The following is a 22,754-nucleotide window of genomic DNA, read 5'->3' on the forward strand; positions in this document are numbered from 1 at the left end:
TAATACGCACTCGACATCAGGAAGATTCACACTGTGGTTCGAGGCTGATATTTTACAGTATCAATTGTATAATAGCGCATACTTTATATATATATCAAACAAGACTAGAATCTTCAATACTGTTCATTTTTTGGTATTTTGCTATTGCTTAAAATATGTTGTAATTAATGCAGTTATATGTTACTATGTTAGGCAATGCATTATAATCAACACAAAACAATGTCTCGATTACCTCATTTTTAATCATAACTGGAATTTCTTTTATTTATCATAACCATTTTTTAATATATAATAAAACATTCAATGTCATACCAACATGTGAAGTTTGTGGCAAAAATCTCTGTCATTTTCATGCCCCTTGGTTATTTTATGACCCTTTAAAGCTCATAAATAAAACAATCAAAGAAACAATTAATTTTGCATGTATCATGTTTCATTGCTCTCCCCCTATGCCATCTTTTCTTTGGAATGCTTTGTTGAATGTAAGTTTTCTGGCTCTTTTCCTCAATTCAGTCCCTGATATGATGTGTCTTTTTACATGTACAGTGGTAATTCAAGAGGACACTTTAGTTCTAATATGAGCTCATTATAAGCATCCACCTTTAATGTTTTGGTATTTGTACGAAACTCAGGATTCAATGGTTCATTATTAAATGTTGGGTTTTTTTTCTGATGAGTGCCATATTGTCTAGATACATCATTTTGTTGATAGGTCTTCAATTTTCACATCGAACATTCCCATGTCTGCTCCTGTCTCCATTGCTGTTAATCATTCTGAGGAAAGAAAATGTAATGAATTTATGAATAATAAAATTGAGAATGGATATGGGGAATGTGTCAAAGAGACAACAACCCGACCAAATAAAAAACAACAGCAGAAGGTCACCAACAGCAGAGACATATGTCTCTGCCAACAGGTCTAGGCTACAATAAATTATCTTATGTTAAAACTTTCCTCATTTCTTTGTTATGTAAAAATAAAAAGAATGCACAATTATGGAAGGGAATGGTATGTCATCAAAATTTACTTATTACTTTATATACTACCACAAGTCCAGTAATCACTAATGGACTGGACTTCTGATACAACATGTATATATAATATTATAATCAATCAAAGTTGAAATTTGTTTCTAAAAAAAAAAGAAGGAAAATATGATAATTTAATTCATCATCATCAAAGTATTGGTGTTTGCCAGTGGCAAGTATTTCATACACGTGTAGCTTTAACCATCGGTCTATTTATGTGCTCTTTATAATAAGATCCGTGAAACAACGACGAAAGACATTTAAATATATACTAACTACTTTATACAAAAGTACATTGATGTTTAATAGATTGAAGTGGAAATTTAATTTAATTGAAAATTATCGTACATAGTCATATATATAGCACCTAGCCAGAGATGTTGTACATCTATCTATGGTAGCACACAGAAATGTGTCCGATTCCTCAAAAACGCGTCAATGTGACGTCAATGATTTGATAAACATGTCAAATTGTACTGGCGAAACCACTTCTGCGGGACGCCGGTCGAGCAGTACCCTCATAGACATACATTTTGTAAAAAACATTTATAGGCATCCCCGGATAATATTAAAACAATAGAATTTACTTACTATTTATAAACGATGATTTAAACTTAACAAAACTTATTAAATGAAATGTTAATGGTTTTTTTTCTAAATACGCATGACATATTTGCCACTGGACATTAAGTAATCAATAGTTAATTAGGTGTTGTAAACTTAGCCTGCAGTTATGCTTGTTATGAATTACCTATGCTGAACAAACTAATGTTTATCAATGACATTCAGTAAACGTGGTCAAGCACCAGGAAGAAAATACAGTATAATTTAAATGTATTAGTTTTCTAAATTGTGAAGTACCTCTGTCTGAACTTTATAATAATAATAATAATATTGATAAAGAAAATCATAAATTAAAGCGCTTCAAATAAAAATAACTTTTTTATTGTGCATTTTTTTTTATAAACCAGACCTATAGTCTGTGTCTGCAAGCAGGAAAAACTTAAAGCGTGCACAGTGTAGCATACCTTGGACATTTGTCTGTACGGATTACTAAACCTTTCCTCCAGATTTTTTTTTGGCACCTGCTTCGACTTTTTTTTCTAATCATTTACAATCCAACCGAACAATACGGGTTCTATCGTATCCCACACCATTAATATTGAATTGCATTTTTACTTTACAGAGTATCATTGGGGGTATATGAGTTTTGAAATATTCTGGCGTTTTTAACCGGACACATTCTTAAATTATCGGACACGTTTTTGAGATTGTAACAATACAAAAAAGGTTATTGTCTTAAGTCAGGAGTTTGGTATTCAGTAGTTGGTTTTCAAGTTTGAATGGTTTTACATTAGTCACTTTTGGGACCCTTTACACCTTGTTGTTCGGTGAGAGCTCATGCAGGCACGGTGTTGAAGACCGTACTTTGACCTATAATGGTTTACTTCTACATATTACGACTTATATGAACAGGAGACTTTTCTCATTGGCAGTTATACCACATCTTCTTATATATTAATACAACACTGAGCCACCCAACCCATCCACCCCAATTACTCGTTTGTGAGGGCTGCCTAGAGTCAGAGGTGGGTTTAGGGGGGGCAGGGGACCCGCCCCCCCCCCCCTTTTTGGAAAAAAATGGTTGCTTATATAGGGGAATCATTGAAGCGAGACTGGAGCCGGACCCCTCTTAGGTCAGTCAGTGGGCCCCCACTTATGTAAATTTCTGGATCCTTCACTGAGAGTGGTTACACCGGGCCAAAAATACATCGGACTTAAACAACATACTGGTTGTGTATACACTGACAATCAAATTAAAATTAAAAAAATGTATAAAATATTGTAAAAAATAATTTTTCATTTGAGTGCATTTACGTAACAATAATACAATGTAACCGTAGACATAAATATCATTACTGCACTTGTAAGTATTCTATGTAGTTCCTTAGTCAACCCTAGGTCTGCATTCCGGCGATATAGCCTAAACTTCATTGTAACACTAACTTTTTTACGACTGTTACATTTCAATGTAACCATAGCCAGTACCAAAATAAAATAGAAATTTAAATATTTCACAGTCAGACATCTTTATTTACAATATAAAAATAGGGAGACTGTTGAATGATTTTCAGTGGCGGATTCAGAGGGGGGCGTAGAGGGCGTACGCTCCGCCCCCCCCCCCTTTTGCTCGGACTTTTTTTTTTTTTTTTTTTTTGGTAAAATGATTAATCAGACTAGACTTCGTGAACTTTGCCATTTCCCGAGTATTAAATTTTTATACGACAATTCTTTACTTATAAAGACATTTTTCGCTGGCCGGTATTTACTGATTGTCAAAGTCATGTGATTTGCTATGGTGGAGTTGACCAGTGCGTTGAAAAAACGGCACTCGGTCATTTTGAAATTCAAATTACAGTAATACACATTGCTTAGGCTGAGGTTGTCATGACAATCAGGAAACCTTCAAAGCGACACAGGATTGAACAAGAACGTATTGACTTCTATTTCACTATTCCACTAAACAGAAAGTAATGGTAAATACTCTATAGACTATTACACTCTCATGAAAAAAAAGTTCCACAATATTATTTACCTACGAAAACATGATTAACAAATTGAATAATGATCCCCAGTCAGTATAAGCTCTCGAAAGATTTCAAGTCTCAGGTCAATCTAATTGAAATTAAATCTCTCACTCGCTATTTTTTTTATTCTTGGTCGCTGCATTGAAATTAAATCTCTCACTCGCTATTTTTTTTTATTCTTGGTCGCTGCGTGGGAATAAAAAAAATAGCGAGTGAGAGATTTAATTTCAATTAGATTGGTCTCAGGTACGAACCATTTGATTTGAGGAGACAGTCTGAGATATTTGAGAGAAAAAAAAATGACTCTGATTCTTGCCTTAAGGTGGCTCACCCCAATAGTGACCCCCGGTAGATTTTTTTTATTTTCACTTATTCTGTAGATTTTTTTATGCTGAATCCAAAAATGCAAAGAAAAAAGGGGGTCACCAGGCTCGTTTTCCCCTCAAATTGAAGCGAAATGTGCGATTTTGACCCTTTTTCCAAACATGTCCACCCTTACAACAATAACGGTTACATCAAATTCAAAGAGTTTTAAAACCAAGTCAGTATGATTTTTATGTGAAAAAACATTAGAATTTGAAATGTAAACCTTTCCCGTTGTTGTTTTTGACTTAAAAATCTTTTTATTTTCAGATCTATGTCTAAATTTTGCATTTTCTAATTTCAGTTTAAGGCAAAAAATATTGATTGAATCGATTTTTCGTAAAATTTTCCCGGTAGATTTTTTTTAAAAACAGATATGTCAAAGCTATGAACTTTTCGAGCATTTTAAGGTAAAATAAAATGGGGGTCACCAGGCTTTTAAAAAAGTTACGAGCTTTTGTTTAACCCCTCTACCCCATAAGGTCTAATTTCAATACAGTCCATTAATTTCTTAATTGTGAATTCTTTATTGGTGGCTTAAATAAAATAATGTTTGAAATTATATTAATAAACGATGGCTGAATATAAATGTGATTATGGTATGACTGTTTGTTATCAAGAAGCGAAACTTTGATTATTTAGGTGAAATACGGTAATTTTGTCTGGCGCGAGTTGCTTCCCTCTAATTTGGCGCCATTATCGGACCAGAGGAATTTCAATGTCGCCACGCCGAGCAGCATACTACATTGATGAATACGACCATTTACATACATAACAGACATTGTGGTGAATATACAACGATGAAGGTAGAGTTATTGCATAAGAAAACATATATTTCGATATTTAAGGCAGCCAAATGTTACCAGTATCACGAAAAATACAAACTTGGGGGCTGTCTCAAAATACTCGCTACTGTTGAAAAGCACTGCGACCTTGTACGAGCTCAATTTCTGTTCCATGTTTAATTGTTATAGCTGGTATCTTATTTATGTGTTTATCTTAGTATTTTCACCTTACTGGCAATTTGTAAACATGTCTGGCCCGTTTTGAGAGATATCCGTGTGCAAACGGACGAAGAGGAGGGGATGGCATCTAGCTACTATGAACCACCACAACTGTCATTTTTACGCTACTGTTAGTGTGAATGAATTAGCCTTTTTTAATCATCATTTGGTAAATCTAAGTTCGTAGCCAAGTTACATAGAGTTAGGGTCATATGTATGTGGGGTACCCCATAACTTCCCTAGGGCATGCGCAGTTTCTACTCCCTTGTCCCAACTATATTTCCCTTCCCTTTTACCCTAAAATTTTCTCCTCTTACTTCAATACTTCCATCTCCTTGTTCCAAGACAAAATAAAAATGACAACATGTATTTCCAAGATAACCCTTTTCTCTGATCCCTCATTCCCCTGTCTCCTTACCCCTGTCCACCCCTTCTAATAATAATCAATTAAGGTTCTCAAGGGTTTTGATTGACTTGGTTTTTTGTTGTTGAGAATATGACATAATTGGCCTAATTAGTAAATGATAATCTTTACAGTAGGAGGCAATACATCTGTACATCTTTTAAACATATATATATATTGTATTTAAAACAACATTAAAAAAAAATATTTTGGGGTCATTTTGGATTGATTTTAAGCAACCTGGTACCAATAGAAGCAGTATTGTCACAGGTTTGTATATTGTGGTTTTATTCTTTTTTAGTCTCATTTTCATTATTTTCTGTTAAGAAATTTGCTATATATAAATATAATCAATCAAATTAAATTATTGAAAAATATTATATGCGTTCTCAAGGAAAAACAAAAACACTTAAAACAAACCTATTATCAAATAAACACATATTAATATAGACCATTCTACTTCTTTTAAGCTCTCGTAGATATAAATTAAATCCAACCATACATTTTAAAATGCCCTCAAAATATTTTTTTGAAGTATTGTGTTTTTATTTTAAATATTTACATGATATACATGTAGCAACAAAATGCAGATGACAACTACTTTTGGCCAGGTACTATTTTTTGAGTTGAAAATAATTGTTGCTTTGTGAATAGTAATTTTTAATAAATACAAAATTTGTGTATCCTATATTCCAAATAGGGTACAAAAAGCCTCATCATAATTTATTCATGAGGACTGCATGAGCTGCATTTTCAAAATTGAAGGCAGCCGAACAGCAAGAAGCCTTTATTCAACCTATAGAAACAAAATCACTATTTACACTTGTTGTGCATGTAATTATATTTTGTTTGCTCGTTATTGATCACAACAAATTCTTCATTATTTTTACACCATAGTGGCAGGGGCATTAAGTTAAATTATCTTTGCATTGTCAGTCTTATCAAACTTGCATGTTCGTCCGAAATTTGTTTTCTGTTCTCTAACTTCAGTTTGCCTCTACCAATATTATTAAACTAAATAAAATTCACAATTAATGCATATATATTATTCTTGTTACCAACAAACACACATGAAGTTTGAATTTTTGGTAGGGTTGCTTTTACTTTTCTAGAGTTATGCCCCTTTACAAATTTTAAAATAGCTAAAGTTTTGTTCCTTTCTTTAACACAAGTTTGCTTTATCCAAATATTGTGATACATATATGCAATGCTTACTACAACACAACTCAGATAAAGTAAAAATTTGGGTGGTGTCATTCTTTTCATTCTTTACATGCAAGTGGCTGCTCATCTGTGTCCTATGGACACATTCTCCATTATGAACTAGTCTCATCTGTATGCTTTTGAATGTCAATAATTGTTGATTTTCTGACAGAATTACTCTGATATTTAATTTCAGGCTGCAAGTACATTTGTACATGTACATGCAAATGGAAGGAGTGATCTTGGAATGTTCAACTTTACTTGGAATTATTGGCACAGTACTGACAGAATTTTATGAGAAGCCAGTATCATCTAGCCTTGCAACCGGAAACTATGTGTAAAGTGCTGAAACTTAAGAACAACATTCTACATGTATATGCAATATGTGTTGCCACAATCCAATTGAGGAGCAGAGGTCAACTATAAATTGGAACTACATGTATATGCCTTAGTGCTGTCAAAATCCTTAAAAAATGCAATCAAAAGGACCTGCTTCACCTACCTGTCCCAATGATGAATAAAGATCATATATATATATATTGAGTCTTATAAAAAAAACAGTGAAGGAGAATAAAAATTATGAAGATATAGAGCTGATCAGCTTATGATTGTACATGTACATGACGTATAAATGGCAACAATGCTTACATTTTTACTAGAACATTTAAATTAACAATATTACATTTGTAATACATGTTTTATAAATTTGATCTCAGAGACATCTGAGGAATAAAATCAATAACGTTTCAAAAATTTGATTTAGTTGAGCCTTTTTTTACGCCTGTTTTCAGGAGGTAATATGGTATACCATTGACTGTCAGTCGTCAACATGGTCGGCATAGACTCATTTAATAAATACTAAAAGGTACATGTAGTAGATAAACTATTTGTGTGCAATACATGTAGTTTACAATTCTGTCAATTACAATGTATCATGGACCACATAATCATTTGTATGGTTCATTGATCAACAGTAAGTCCTCTTTTTAGCTCACCTGGTCCGTCGTCGTTAACTTTTACAAAAATCTTCTCCTCTGAAACTACTGGGCCAAATTAGACCAAACTTGGCCACAATCATCATTGGGGTATCTAGTTTAAAAAATGTGTGGCATGACCCGCCAAACCAACCAAGATGGCCGCCATGGCTAAAAATAGAACATAGGGGTAAAAAGCAGTTTTTGGCTTATAACTCAAAAACCAAAGCATTTAGAGCAATCTGACATAGGGTACGATTGTTTATCAAGTCAAGATCTATCTGCTGTAAAATTTTCAGATGAATCAGACAACCCGTTGTTGGGTTGCTGCCCCTGAATTGGTAATTTTAGGGAAATTTTGCTGTTTTTGGTTATTATCTTGAATATTATTATAGATAGAGATAAACTGTAAACAGCAATAATGTTCAGCAAAGTAAGATTTACAAATAAGTCTACATCATACATGACCAAAATGGTCAGTTGACCCCTTTAGGAGTTATTGCCCTTTAAAGACAATTTTTAACCATTTTTCGTAAATTTTATATATCTTTTACAAAAATCTTCTCCTCTGAAACTGCTGGGCCAAATTAATTCAAACTTGGCCACAATTATCTTTGGGGTAACTTAGTTAAAAAATGTGTGGCGTGACCCGCCAAACCAACCAAGATGGCCGCCATGGCTAAAAATATAACATAGGGGTAAAACGCAGTTTTTGGCTTATAACTCAAAAACCAAAGCATTTAGAGCAAATCTGACATGAGGTAAAATTGTTAATCAGGTCAAGATCTATCTGCTCTAAAATTTTCAGATGAATCAGAGATCCCTTTGTTGGGTTGCTGCCCCTGAATTGGTAATTTTAAGGAAATTTTGCTGTTTTTGGTTATTATCTTGAATATTATTATTGTTATGATATTGTAATTATTATGTTTATTTATGTTGGCCTAATTTGTGTTGTATGGCCTGATAGTTGTTTACCAAATAATCTTATAACTGTGCAGTTTAGGAATCACTGGAACAATCACAGAATGATTAGAACTTTCTAGAATGATCCTTATAAAAGATGCGTAATTTAAACTTCTACGTTATTCCAGAAACTTCCGTTGTAACTTTCCAGGATTTTCCACAATGTTCCGTTCTAGCGTGTTCTAGAATAATCCGTCACAACTATATATATACAGACACTAAATTTAAACTCTCATAATTGAACTTGGACATAGACATTGATAGACATTAGTATTCACAGCATTTATATTGACACTTTTATTCTACAAACAACATCATACTGGATTGTGACCTTAGTATAGTGAACATAATATTCAGATTGGATTCCGAAAGATTTCCGGATACAGATAAAGATAAAAGATTGGACTCATATTTGACAGTTAAGTTGACAGTAATATTTGTGTAATACCTTTTGTAAACTTTTGTATAATAAATATTGTTAAATTTTACTATTGATTTGTGTCTTTTGTTGGCTACAATTTAAAGGCGATTTCTGGCCGTAACAGAAATTGGGGGCTCGTCCGGGATATATCTTAAAAATATTTTAATCAAAATTTGTTTAATATTTTTATTATAACTAGCCAACAAAATTCTACAAAATGGCATTTGATGCCGGTAAATTTTTGAAAACGCCAGACCTGGAGAGTTTTGATAATTTAAAGAAAGAGGAATTAGTGTTGCTTGCTAAACATCTGAAATTAGTTTTTAAAGTATCTATGAGAAAACAAATTATAAAAAATTTGGTTATAGACAAATTAGTTGAATCAGAAATTTTAGGTGAAGAGGCTCTTGATCTTAAGGTCGAAAATGTTGACGCCTTTAAATTAAAACAGCTTGAATTAGAACATAAACTTAAATTAAAAGAACTGGAAATGAAGGAGACGGAGAAAATAAAAGAACTTGAAATGAAGGAAAGATTGGAAATGGATAAAAAAGAAAAAGAAGATGAATTTAAATTAAAAGAACTTGAAATGAAGTTAAAAGAACTTGAAATGAAGGAAAGGTTAGAGATGGAAAAACTGAAAATTGAAATGGTCAAAGAAGAAAGCAACACTAAAGTTAACTCGAAATCAGATTATTTTGATGCAGCAAAAAATATACGTTTGGTTCCGAAATTTTGTGAAAAAACAGTTGATAAATATTTTCCACAGTTTGAGAAAATTGCAAATAATTTGAAATGGCCGAAGCCATATTGGACTACGATGCTGCAAAGTGTTTTTGAGGGTAAGGCCGCTGAAATTTATTCCGCACTTCCATCAGAAAAAAGTTCTGATTATGATATGGTAAAACAGGAAGTTTTGAAAGCTTATGAACTAGTACCAGAAGCATATAGACAGAAATTTAGATCTTATAAAAAGTTTGATTCACAAACATATGTGGAATTTGCTCGGGAAAAAGAAGATCTATTTGATAAATGGCTTACGTCAAAGAAAACAGATAACAATTTTGATAACCTTAGACAATTGATGTTATTAGAAGAGTTCAAACAATGTGTTCATTTAGACTTAAAAACACATTTAGACGACAAAACTGTTGAGTCAATACATGATGCAGCTGTTATTTCAGATAATTATACTCTTTCACATAAAAGTTTCAAGGGTCAAAATGTTAATACTTCCAGTGGAAATTACAAAAATCAAAGCACTGAGCATACTGATAGTAAGCCTGTTCCACAGAATAAGAGTCATTCCAGTTATAATATGTCTAGTCCAAAATTTGATACTTTTGAGAAGAAGTCACTGATTTGTGCTTATTGTAAGAAGACTGGTCACCTGATGGCTGATTGTTTTAGACTCCAAAAGAAGAATGAACGAGATAATAAGCCGAAGACCAGTGCATGTACGACACCTTACATTTCCAGTGCGTTGGAATGTCCTGCGAGTCAGGCTTTTAAGTCCAGTTTTTGTGATTATATGGAGGAATACAAACCCTTTATGTCTGATGGGTTTGTTGCTATTGTTGATGATACCACTCTTCAGCCTATTAAGATTTTACGGGACACTGGAGCTTCTCAGTCTTTATTGTTAGAAGGTGTGTTGCCTTTGTCTGAGAAGACTTCTGTTGGTGCCTCCGTTTTGTTACAAGGTGTAGAGTTAGGTTGTATAGATGTTCCTCTCCATCGAATTTATCTGAAGTCAGATTTGATAACTGGACCAGTTGTTGTAGGTGTTCGTCCTAATCTCCCTGTTGAGGGTGTTACATTATTGCTAGGAAATGATCTAGCTAGGAACAAAGTGGTTGCTGAACCAATTGTTACCAGTGAACCGGTGGTGGATGTTAAATCACCTGAAGATGATGCTGAATTGTATCCAGCTTGTGTTGTTACTAGGGCGATGGCTAGAAAACAACAAAATGAGAATTTGCAAGAAGACAAATTTGATTACATGGACCTTTCTGACACTTTTATAGCTGACATTGAAGGTCCTGGTAGCTCAGAAAAGGCCATTACAAAACCACCTAGTGTTAACAAGAATGTTATTATGCCATGGCCGGACGTAAACAGCCATTCATTAAACAGAAAGAACCTTTTCGAAGAACAAAATAAAGACATTGAAGTTCTTCAGCTCCGCAAGAGGGCTCAACCACAGGAGGAAGCAGAAAAAGTGGCCGAATGCTTTTACCATCAGGACGGCATTTTAATGAGGAAGTGGAGGCCTCCTGATGCTACACCAGAGGAGGAATGGAGAGTGGTGTACCAAGTGGTGGTGCCTAAAGTTTATAGGCAAGAAATTATTGGTCTTGCCCATGACACCCCCTTGGCTGGACACTTAGGTATCAGGAAGACTTGCCTTAAGATTTTGCAGCATTTCTATTGGCCTAAACTTAGAAATGATGTTGCAGATTACTGCAAATCATGTCATATATGCCAGGTTGTTGGTAAGCCTAACCAGAAAATACCACCAGCACCACTTCTGCCTATTCCAGCCTTCGACGAACCTTTCAGCAGAGTTCTAATTGACTGCGTTGGACCTTTACCAAAGACCAAGACTGGAAATGCATATTTATTGACAATCATGTGTACATCTACCCGCTTTCCTGAAGCTATTCCGCTCAGAAATATCAAGACACCTACTATCGTCAAAGCTTTGATCAAATTTTTCACATTAGTAGGACTTCCTAAGTCTATACAGTCCGACCAGGGATCAAATTTCATGTCAGGTTTATTTCAGCAAGTCGTATACCAGTTAGGGATTGCTCAATACAGATCAAGTGCTTACCATCCAGAATCTCAAGGTGCCTTAGAACGTTTTCATCAAACATTGAAGAACATGATTAGAACTTTTTGTCTTCAATTTGACAGAGACTGGGATGATGGAGTTCATTTTCTACTTTTTGCGGTCCGAGAGGCTGTTCAAGAATCCCTTGGATTTAGTCCCTTTGAATTGGTATTTGGTCATACTGTAAGAGGACCGTTAAAATTGATTAAGGAAAAGTGGCTTACTGAACATACTGACTTGAATCTTTTAGACTATGTATCTAGATTTAAAGAAAAACTGTATACTGCTTGTCAAATTGCTCAGAAAAACTTGAAAAATGTACAAAACAAGATGAAAATATGGTATGATAAAGATGCCAGGGACAGAGTTTTTGAGCCTGGTGATAAGGTACTTGTATTTTTGCCAGTCCCTGGACATCCTTTGCAGGCTAAATATTGTGGTCCTTATACAATAGAGAGTAAAATTAATGATTTGAATTATATTGTAAAAACTCCAGGTCGGCGCAAACAAAATAGAGTGTGTCATATTAATATGTTAAAACCATATTTTGAGCGTACTAATGTACTATGTGATAGTAAACCAGTTGCCACTTTAGGCATGGTTAAATTTGAGAACAATCATGACAAACCAGATGTAATTGAACCAACTTTTAGTTGTAAAACTATGGAAGAGACAGTTAGATTGAAAAATTCAGAAATTTTGTCAAATCTAGATTCAAAACTTACACATCTGTCTTTTGATCGTAGAGAAGAAATAAAAACTTTGGTATTTTCTTTCAAAAATCTTTTTCCAGATGTGCCTAACAAAACAACTGCTGTTTGTCATGATGTTGATGTAGGAGATGCTTCTCCAATTAAGCAACATCCTTACCGGCTCAATCCACTCAAACTTGAAGTTATGAGAAAAGAAATTAAATATATGCTTGACAATGATATTATTGAGCCAAGTAACAGTGAATGGAGCTCTCCTTGTCTCCTTGTGCCAAAACCAGATAAAACCTTTCGTTTCGTGACTGATTTCAGAAAAGTAAATTCAGTCTCAAAATCTGATTCTTATCCGATTCCAAGGATAGACGATTGTATTGACAATATTGGTCAAGCAAAATTTGTGAGCAAATTTGATTTATTGAAAGGTTATTGGCAAGTTCCATTGACACAGAGAGCTCGTGAAATATCAGCTTTTGTTACACCAGATGGCTTATTTCAATATACTGTAATGCCGTTTGGCATGAAAAGTGCTCCAGCTACATTTCAAAGAATGATCAATAATGTTATAAAAGATTTAGACTGTTGTTATGCTTATATTGATGATCTAATTGTATGTAGTGATAGCTGGGAACAGCATTTAACACATTTGTATGATACTTTTGATAGATTGTCAAAATCAAATTTGACTGTTAATCTTGGTAAAAGTGAATTTTGTCAGGCCACTGTTGATTATTTAGGGCATACAGTTGGCCAAGGTCAAGTAAAACCTATAATGGCTAAAGTGGAAGCTATTTCCAAATTTCCTCCTCCTACAAATAGAAAACAACTTATGAGATATTTAGGCATGATTGGATTTTACAGGAAATTTTGTTCAAATTTTGCTACTGTTGTTCAACCATTGACTCATCTTTTACGAAAAGACTCTAAATTTATCTGGAGTGAAAATTGTCAAAACGCTTTTGAAAATAGCAAATCACTTTTAATTAATAGTCCAGTTCTGATTACTCCAGACTTTGAAAAACAATTTAAACTTGCCGTTGATGCAAGCGATGTAGGAATAGGAGCTGTTTTATATCAAGAGACAGATGATAATGTTGAAAAACCTATATCATATTTTTCTAAGAAATTAGATAAACATCAGAAAAATTATTCAACTATTGAAAAAGAGTGTTTTGCAATGTTGTCAGCACTTCAACATTTTGATGTATATTTGAATCCCACTGTATATCCTATTCTTGTTTATACTGATCATAATCCTCTCACCTTCATGCATAAAATGAGAAACAAGAATCAGAGGTTGACTAGGTGGAGTTTATTGTTACAGGAATATGATGTAATTGTAAAACATATTAAGGGTAAAGATAATGTAATAGCTGATGCTTTATCTAGAGCTTATTAAATCACTTTGTATATATTATGTATTTTTGTTCATATTATTCATGATAAGTTTTTGTTACACTAAAACTTCTTTTAAGGGGGGAGGTGTTATGATATTGTAATTATTATGTTTATTTATGTTGGCCTAATTTGTGTTGTATGGCCTGATAGTTGTTTACCAAATAATCTTATAACTGTGCAGTTTAGGAATCACTGGAACAATCACAGAATGATTAGAACTTTCTAGAATGATCCTTATAAAAGATGCGTAATTTAAACTTCTACGTTATTCCAGAAACTTCCGTTGTAACTTTCCAGGATTTTCCACAATGTTCCGTTCTAGCGTGTTCTAGAATAATCCGTCACAACTATATATATACAGACACTAAATTTAAACTCTCATAATTGAACTTGGACATAGACATTGATAGACATTAGTATTCACAGCATTTATATTGACACTTTTATTCTACAAACAACATCATACTGGATTGTGACATTAGTAGTGAACGTAATATTCAAATTGGATTCCGAAAGATTTCCGGATACAGATAAAGATAACAGATTGGACTCATATTTTGACAGTTAAGTTAACAGTAATATTTGTGTAATACCTTTTGTAAACTTTTGTATATTAAATATTGTTAAATTTTACTATTGATTTGTGTCTTTTGTTGGCTACAATTTAAAGGCGATTTCTGGCCGTAACATTATAGATAGAGATAAACTGTAACAGCAAGAATGTTCAACAAAGTAAGATTTACAAATAAGTCAACATGACCAAAATGGTCAGTTGACCCCTTTATGAGTTATTTTTCGTAAATTTTATATATCTTTTACAAAAATCTTCTCCTGAAACTACTGGGCCAAATTAATCCAAACTTGGCCACAATCATCTCTAGGGTATCTAGTTTAAAAAATGTGTGGCGTGACTCGCCAAACCAACCAAGATGGCCGCCATGGCTAAAAATAGAACAATGGGGTGAAATGCAGCTTTTGGCTTATAAATCAAAAACCAAAGCATTTAGAGCAAATCTGACATGAGGTAAAATTGTTTATCAGGTCAAGATCTATTTGCCCTGAAATTTTTAGATGAATCAGAGAACCTGTTGTTGGGTTGCTGTCCCTGAATTGGTAATTTTAATGAAATTTTGCTGTTTTTGGTTATTATCTTGAATATTATTATAGATAGAGATAAACTGTAAACAGCAATAATGTTCAGCAAAGTAAGATTTACAAATAAGTCAACATAACCAAAATGGTCAATTGGGTCCCTAAAGAGTTATTGTCCTTTAAAGTCAATTTTAAACAATTTTCATAAATTTGTAAATTTTTACTACCGGTAACATTTTCCACAGAAAATACTGGGCCAAGTGATAATTGTAAGCAGCAAGAATGTTCAGTAAAGTAAAATGTACAAACATATCACCATCACCAAAACACAATTTTTTCATGAATCCATCTGATTCCTTTGTTTAATATTCACATAGACCAAGGTGAGCGACACAGGCTCTTTAGAGCCTCTAGTTTCATATGCTATATTGTGTAATCAATAGGTCATCTTCATGTATATTTGGTGGACGTTAAGCAACCAACAATCAATCAATCATGTATATTTGTGTATTAAATGTATTATAACAAATTAAAATATCAAATATGAGGATGTGATATGATTGTAAATGAGACACAAGAGACCAAACAACACAGAATTAACTATACATGTAGGTCACCATACATACTTCAACAATGAGTAAAACCTATTCTGCATAGTTGGTTTTATAAAGGCCTCGAAATGACAAATGAACAATTTAAAACGATTCAAATGAGAAAACTAATGGGTGATTTATGTACAAAATAATGAATAAAAAACAAAAATGTCTGTCTTGCAGGGTTTATCTGAACTTAACCTAATTTCATAGATTTGTCTATTTCTTAATTCTAAATATGTTTCAAAATATTTGGTTGATGGGATGATTGTTAGAGAGTCTGACATAGGGTGCGGGCTCATTGGTTGATAACATTGCGAATAACTGTAGCCGGTCCCGCTTTGGCAGTCAGTTCCCACAATGTCACTGGAGGAATAAAATAAGAAAACAAATGGTATAAGAAAAAAAATGAATCATAATTTCCTGTCGATATGCACATCTACATAGTATGCCCTTATTATCTAAAAAGGTTTCAAAAATTCTAATGTGCGTTTTGAGAGACGGTGAGAAACTGTTACAGTGCTATATTGTAGTAAATAAGTTCAAAGGGGCATAACTCCTAGAAAAAATAAATGAATCGTAATTTCCTGTTGACATGCACATCTACATAGTACGTCCTTATTATCTAAAAATGTTTCATGAAATTCTGTTTGAGAGTTGTGATGACAAGAAACAAGACTGACTGACGGACGGACAGACGGGTCAAAAACATTATACCCTTTGCAACTCCGTTTTGTTGTGTATAAAAATAGGAAGATGGGGTATCATTATTTATGAGGCAACTCTAAACCGAAGACCAATTTACATAGAAGATAACAATTATGTCCTCGTACGATTACCAATAAAACCATATACCACATAGTCAAACAAATAAAAGTCCAAGAAATTACTTTTTTGTATTTATTGCACATAATGAATATTTAATTTGTTCATACTGATTGTCACTGGCAAATATTTCAAACATAATACGGATGAGAACATATAGAAAAGTATCAATTATGTAAGTTATGCAAAGTAAGATAAGCTAGATTTATGGACTGCCATATTGTTGTTCTTCTGGTAAGAATAAGTGAACAATTATGCTTGGTGCATGTATAGGCAAAATTCCCCCTTTTGACCTTACGAGGCTTCGTATGTATACATCCAGCTGTTTGAGCACCCTGTATAATCAAGGGATCATCTGTCAGATTAGTCATATTTCTATGTTAAACATAAGATTTTAAAATAAGCAGATGTAGTATTATTGCCAATGAAACAACTATCCACCAAAGTTCAAATTTGAAATTCAATATAATAAATAAAAAAACATCATCTCTTTTTATCATCACGCATAGATTAGTTATACATTTCTTTGCCACGGTAAGATCAAAGACCATTAAATCCGTGTTCACAAACAAAATTGTCATTCACATTTTTTTGCCGCAATGCCATTACCCCACTATAATTATTTTCATCATCAAGAACTTTCCTTATTATCTTACCTTTTAAAAAAGCATGTCAAAAATTAAGATAGAAGTTAAAATTTGCCCGGCTAATATAGCGTTCCTGTGTACTGGGCGGAGTTTAAAAATTACCATCCAAACTTTTCCTGAACCTAGTAGTAGTATAGATTTATATATATAAAGTCTTTAGTAGTGTTTGTGACTGCCCGACACGCTGTGGATGTTCCTAGAAAAATCCCGACATAGTAACCAAAAATTTTGCGGTCCTCCGCAAAGCATGCAGTATTGAGGAATTATATCATAGGTCGGAATACTAGGCCAGTCCCGGTTACTTTTGACAGCGGTGGATCCAGGGGAGGGTTCCTGGGGTGGACCCCCCATTTTTGGACGATCAATGCTTTTGAATGGGAAAATATAGTTGGAACACCCCCTTTTTGTCCTGGATTGGGAACCCCCTTTTAAAATGGCTTGATCCGCCCCGATTAATCAATTTTCATCTTCATGAAAAGGCGGAAAACAGCCAATTATTGAAGTGTCCTTTTATTTCTGCAGGAAAACCAATAATCATTTTTGTGAAATAAGTTGCTGGATCCATTAGTCTATTATAATAATAACTTGCTCTGATTCACTTAATGATGTTTCTTTTTTATTTAATTTGAACTCGATTGACATATTGATAGATACAACAGAATATTGCAAATCATCGAAATTACAATAAGCAAATTAAGTAATAGAAAAAAATCATAAAATAGAAAACATTGGCCCCGAGGTCTTACATTATAGGACTTAGTCTAGTGTTCAGGAAATTATGGAATTGTGATACGAGAAAGTTTATCAGATGATGTTCGTGCTCATTTATTGTTAAGGTAAACAAGTCTTTAAATGAAAATGTTCAAATTTGTTTTGGGTAAAATAAAAAATATAAAACTATAATTAACAAAATTTTGCAGTGTAAAAATATATCGCATAATGGGGAATAATTAAACCCATAAAAATAACTGGAAATAAAGATATTAAAGAGATTTATGACAGAAACAAACTGTTATAAAACGTCAAACGGATAGCTTGATAAGTACCCGCCCCGATGCCTTTAAAGCATACTATACGGGTTTTACCTGTTTTTGAAAGCTGTACGATGACATGCAATTGTTTACATCGCTATTATTTGTTCAAAGTTAATCATTGCGTCATGGGCAAAACATTTTTAAAAATAAATCTCCAAGACATCATTAAATATTCAACCGATATTTAATTCAAAATATGGTACGAAATGGACCGTGTAAGGTGAGAATGCGTTTTTGGAGCGAAGCGGTCATACATTTGACTTTGTCAGTATTTATATATATTTTTTTTAATGTTAATATGCTTAAATCACTTATATTTCTCTCCTTTTAGTCTTTTATGCGAAAAATGAAGAAAGCACTCTGAATGTCTGACCGTTCGTATTTCCTGTTTTGAAGAACGTTTTGCATCACTTGTTTACATCGTCAAGGGTGCTTTCATACACGCCCGCGTTCCAAGGTCGTCAACGCTATTTTTGAGAAGACCCCTGAAAGCGACCGTTTCCAAGGCACTCGTCGTAAGAAACATGCGTTAAAATATGCGCATTGTTAAAGGGCCGAGCCACCTTAAACAAAAAATTTGGCCGTATCTGGATTGAAAACAATAGTCTTGTCCACTTTTTTGCTATTAAAAACTAAAATTTCCAACAAAAATATTTAACATGAAATGAACATGATGAATAAAAACGGGCGTATTTTTTTTAGGCCGGGGTTTGCATGTCTGACTGGAATGTCTGTTTTGCCGGACTTATATATAATGAATACTTTTTTCAAGACCAGACTGCATGCAACCTGCCTACTGGATGTGACTTTTATGTCTCCATTTGTTGACCGTCATTCATAACTTCGTTGTCATTTCAGACACTTTCGTAGTCTTTGGTGGATTTGGAACCCCTCACTTCGGATCCCTAAGTTATGTTGGGTGATACATATCAATCAAACATTTTGATAAAAACTGCTTGTTTGTCTTTTTTTAACTTGTGTCGGTCGTATTGTAAATTTCATCTAATTTCCATGTCTATTTTTTACTGACAAGTCCTACATCAAATATATCAGTACATAGCTCTGGATCAATACTATCATTTTATGATAGACAATTAATAGGGAGAATACAGCATACAAAATGTCCAACCCTTACACTTTACAGCAACTATAAAATATGCATGCCCCAAGCCATGCAGGAACCGTTTAAATAGTGCATATAACACTTATTTTATGTTTTTTTTTAGCCCAAAAAAGGTCCCAAAACATTTCCGACTCGCTCCGCTCGGCAAAATTTAATATCTTCGCCCTCCTTTCAAAAATCCGGGATCCGCCCCTTATTTTTACCACATCAAATGCACAATGAGCAAACCCATATATCGCATTGCCCAGATCGCATAGTATGCTAAAAAAATATTTAAAAAAAACCAGAAGTAACAGAAATGTTGTTGTTAAATCATTTCAAACGAGATCACTTATATATAAAAATATACATATATTCAGCAACAACTGAACAGCACCAAACACAGCAGTCAATGTGGCGAGATGAAATAATTTTGTAGGCACTTAGGACTTATATATTAAAATGTTTCCCAAATTAAATGAAGCATTGGGCCCTATAAAAAAAAATCCTGTCAAAATAGGATTTAAGACGTTACGCACGGTATTGGTGCCACTTAGCGTTACACGACGTTCCTAATAATACAACGATTTTGACGTTGTTCTACGGAAAGTTTCAATCGTTGACATTATATTCTACTCATGTGAAATGCCACTTAAAGTACAGAGATTTTCGAAGTTGCTTCTTTTAAATGTTTCTATTTTTTCGAGCCGGTGCAAATACAAAATTCAATTGAATTGGATCAAAATCTATATTACAGAAACATATTTTAATTTTTGCGAAGCATTATAGATGCAACAATATATAAAACAAAACAACAATTAATTTTGATTTCTTGTTAAATGATTGAAATATACATGAATATAAAAAAAAAAAGATGTGGTATGATTGCCAATGAGACAACTCTGTACTAGAGACCAAAATGACACAGAAATTAACAACTATAGGTCACTGTACGGCCTTCAAAAGCAAAGCCCATATTCCTTAGTCTGCCATAAAAGGCCCCGAAATGACAACGTAAAACAATTAAGACGAGAAAACTAACTGCCTAATTTTTTTGGACTGAGGAGGATAATGAAGAAGATCTCAATTTTGTTTGCATTTCCTTCTTCAATGTATCTTGCTTTTATAAAGTTGGTGTGTGGTCATTAGTAAGTTTTCTCTTTGTTAAAGCTCCGGGGCCTTGTCTTTATGAAATATCCAAGTTAAATATTTCGACATCGTATATCCTTGTAACAATGCAGATCTTCATTTTAATGATAATTAAACGAGAACTTTATTTAATTTAGATCAGACCAATTCATGAAATTATGTTATGCCAAATATGCAAGAAAAGTCGTATACAGTTTAACGTTATTATAACGCGAACGTCAAATTACGGTTACGGGGACATTTCATTGGACATCTTAGATGCTTTCGGATTTTCTACCTGCAACTCAAACAAAAGTACATTTCATATCATTATAAAGGAAATTAAATGTATTTTCCATTTATATTAGTTAACAGGTGATAAAAATTTGAGATAAAGTAGAATTTCGTTTGATAAAAAGCCTCTGAATTATTTTTTGTGTTCTTTTGTCCATCGGGACATTTTATTGGACACGGGAAAAATGACGATGTTTTTAAAATAAGACCGCAGTTAAATAATGATGTCTTCAGATAGCTTCTTCGGAACATGTATAATTTTTCTGATATTATCAAAATCCATTTTCGTATGTTATATATTATGAAATTGAAGACAAAAAGTTTTTTTACGGGTTGAGCAGTAAATTGGGACATTTTTTCTCTTTTTTATTTAAACTTTTCTAACGATCTTCCTACTCTCATAGTTAAAAACGTCTATTACTTCATTTAACGTTAAATGTATACAATATAGTTGTAAAATTTTAAACCATTCTACTTACTAATGAATCCGCACTGGGATTTCAAAGACGCACATAAAACAAAATTGTAACAGCGGGACACCCTTAAAATGACGTTACAGGCATCGAAATGAGCATTTTTTTTTCATAAAAAAATAGACAAAGCACAAATTCATCTATGTTATTGATTTCTATGGTTTATTTCCTTTCGAATGATATGCATAACATGGCTATTTATTGTATAGGATAAGCGCTTGAATTTGAATTACCCGCCATCTAACCCATATTTCCAAAGTGACACCAATATCGTGCGCAACGTCAAACACATTTCAAAAAGGGGGTTCCAAATCTGGAGATAGGGTTTCAAAATAGATTTCCCTTTCCAAATTTATGCATTTATCGTTAAAAAGGGGTCCAACCTTCGGACCCCTCCCCCTTCTTACGCCGAGGGGTGTACCGCACCTCCCTTTATCCAATCATATGTTTAGAAAGTCAGGCTGATCATTTCACAAATATCAATTTGACAAATATTAATACTATAATTTATTTATAATAAGGTTTGGCAAAGAAGTAATATGTATATCCAAAACAACCCGCGATTTTATACCTATTTTGACATTTACAGAAAGTTCTGTAACCAGAGGCGGATCCACCCATTGTTTTAAAAGAGGGTTCCAAACACAGGCACTTGTTTCTATCCATACGAAGGTCGACTATCCATAGTCAACCTTCGTATGGATAGAAACAAGTGCCTGTGGTTCCAAACACTCGGGATAAAAGGAAAAAGGGGGGTTCCAACTCAGTCGCCTAAAGATTTCATAATTATGGCGAAAAAATGGGGGAAATAAAATATTTTAGTAGTATTATATAGAATAATGCATTGAACGTCCAAAATAATTTGGTGTTCCCACCCCCGGAACCCCAGGGGTCCGCCACTGTGTAACACGTATTCTGCTTTTTTAACTTACGTAATATGTTTTGAATTAGCTATGCTACACTTTTTTCAGTTTTAAAATATTCAATGTACTACTATACCTTGATCTACCTTCAATCCCATTGTGGTATTCAATCCAGAAGAAGTTTGAACTGTTGAACTGTTGAAATGTCAGTGCGAGTGCAAAAATAACGTTTGTAAACAATGAATGACGTCATGTGTAAATCCAATCACATAAACGTTTTACAATAGGCAATTGTATGCTCCACATTGACGCGCTTTTGTGATTACGATAATAACATCAACGGCAAAATTTGAGACAACAGTAGATCAGCCGGGAAGGATAAGATACAGAAATACAGCAGAGAAAATATTGGTTTACCAGCCACTTGCAGAAATTCTTAAAGTTACAGAAAGAGACGATTGTTACGAAAAGTCAGAGATGGCGGATCCTTTTCGAATCATCTACGGATTGCTATTATTCATGTATGTTTTACAAGTCAAATGTATGTCTTCTTCCATCACAAGTTTTATTCCGTGAGCATTCTGTCTTATCATATATTTTGCTGGAATCAACATTCTGTATACTGTGTCAACAGAATACAGAATGTTGATTGCGTATTCTGTTGACACAACATTCTATATTCTGTTGACATTTATACAAAAACAATGTCTTTCCCTTCAAGAATTTAGTTCAAATTTATGTGGTTCATAAGGGAACAGAACATTCGATTTACATATATATAGATATATATATATATTTGTTTATAAAAAAAAGA

The 22,754-nt window shown here is 33.5% G+C and overlaps 1 long non-coding RNA gene across 1 annotated transcript; it reads right to left on the bottom strand.

Moving 5' to 3' along the window:
* Positions 1 to 246: 246 nt before the first annotated feature.
* LOC134700051 (uncharacterized) lies at positions 247 to 22,190 on the bottom strand. Its single transcript, XR_010103754.1, has 2 exons — positions 22,077 to 22,190; positions 247 to 774 (listed from the first exon to the last, which is right to left on the bottom strand). It is a non-coding gene; the product is annotated as an uncharacterized LOC134700051 (long non-coding RNA).
* Positions 22,191 to 22,754: the final 564 nt, after the last annotated feature.

The sequence above is a fragment of the Mytilus trossulus genome, unplaced genomic scaffold, assembly GCF_036588685.1.
Source record: "Mytilus trossulus isolate FHL-02 unplaced genomic scaffold, PNRI_Mtr1.1.1.hap1 h1tg000110l__unscaffolded, whole genome shotgun sequence".
In the NCBI taxonomy this organism is placed as follows: Eukaryota; Metazoa; Mollusca; class Bivalvia; order Mytilida; family Mytilidae; genus Mytilus; species Mytilus trossulus.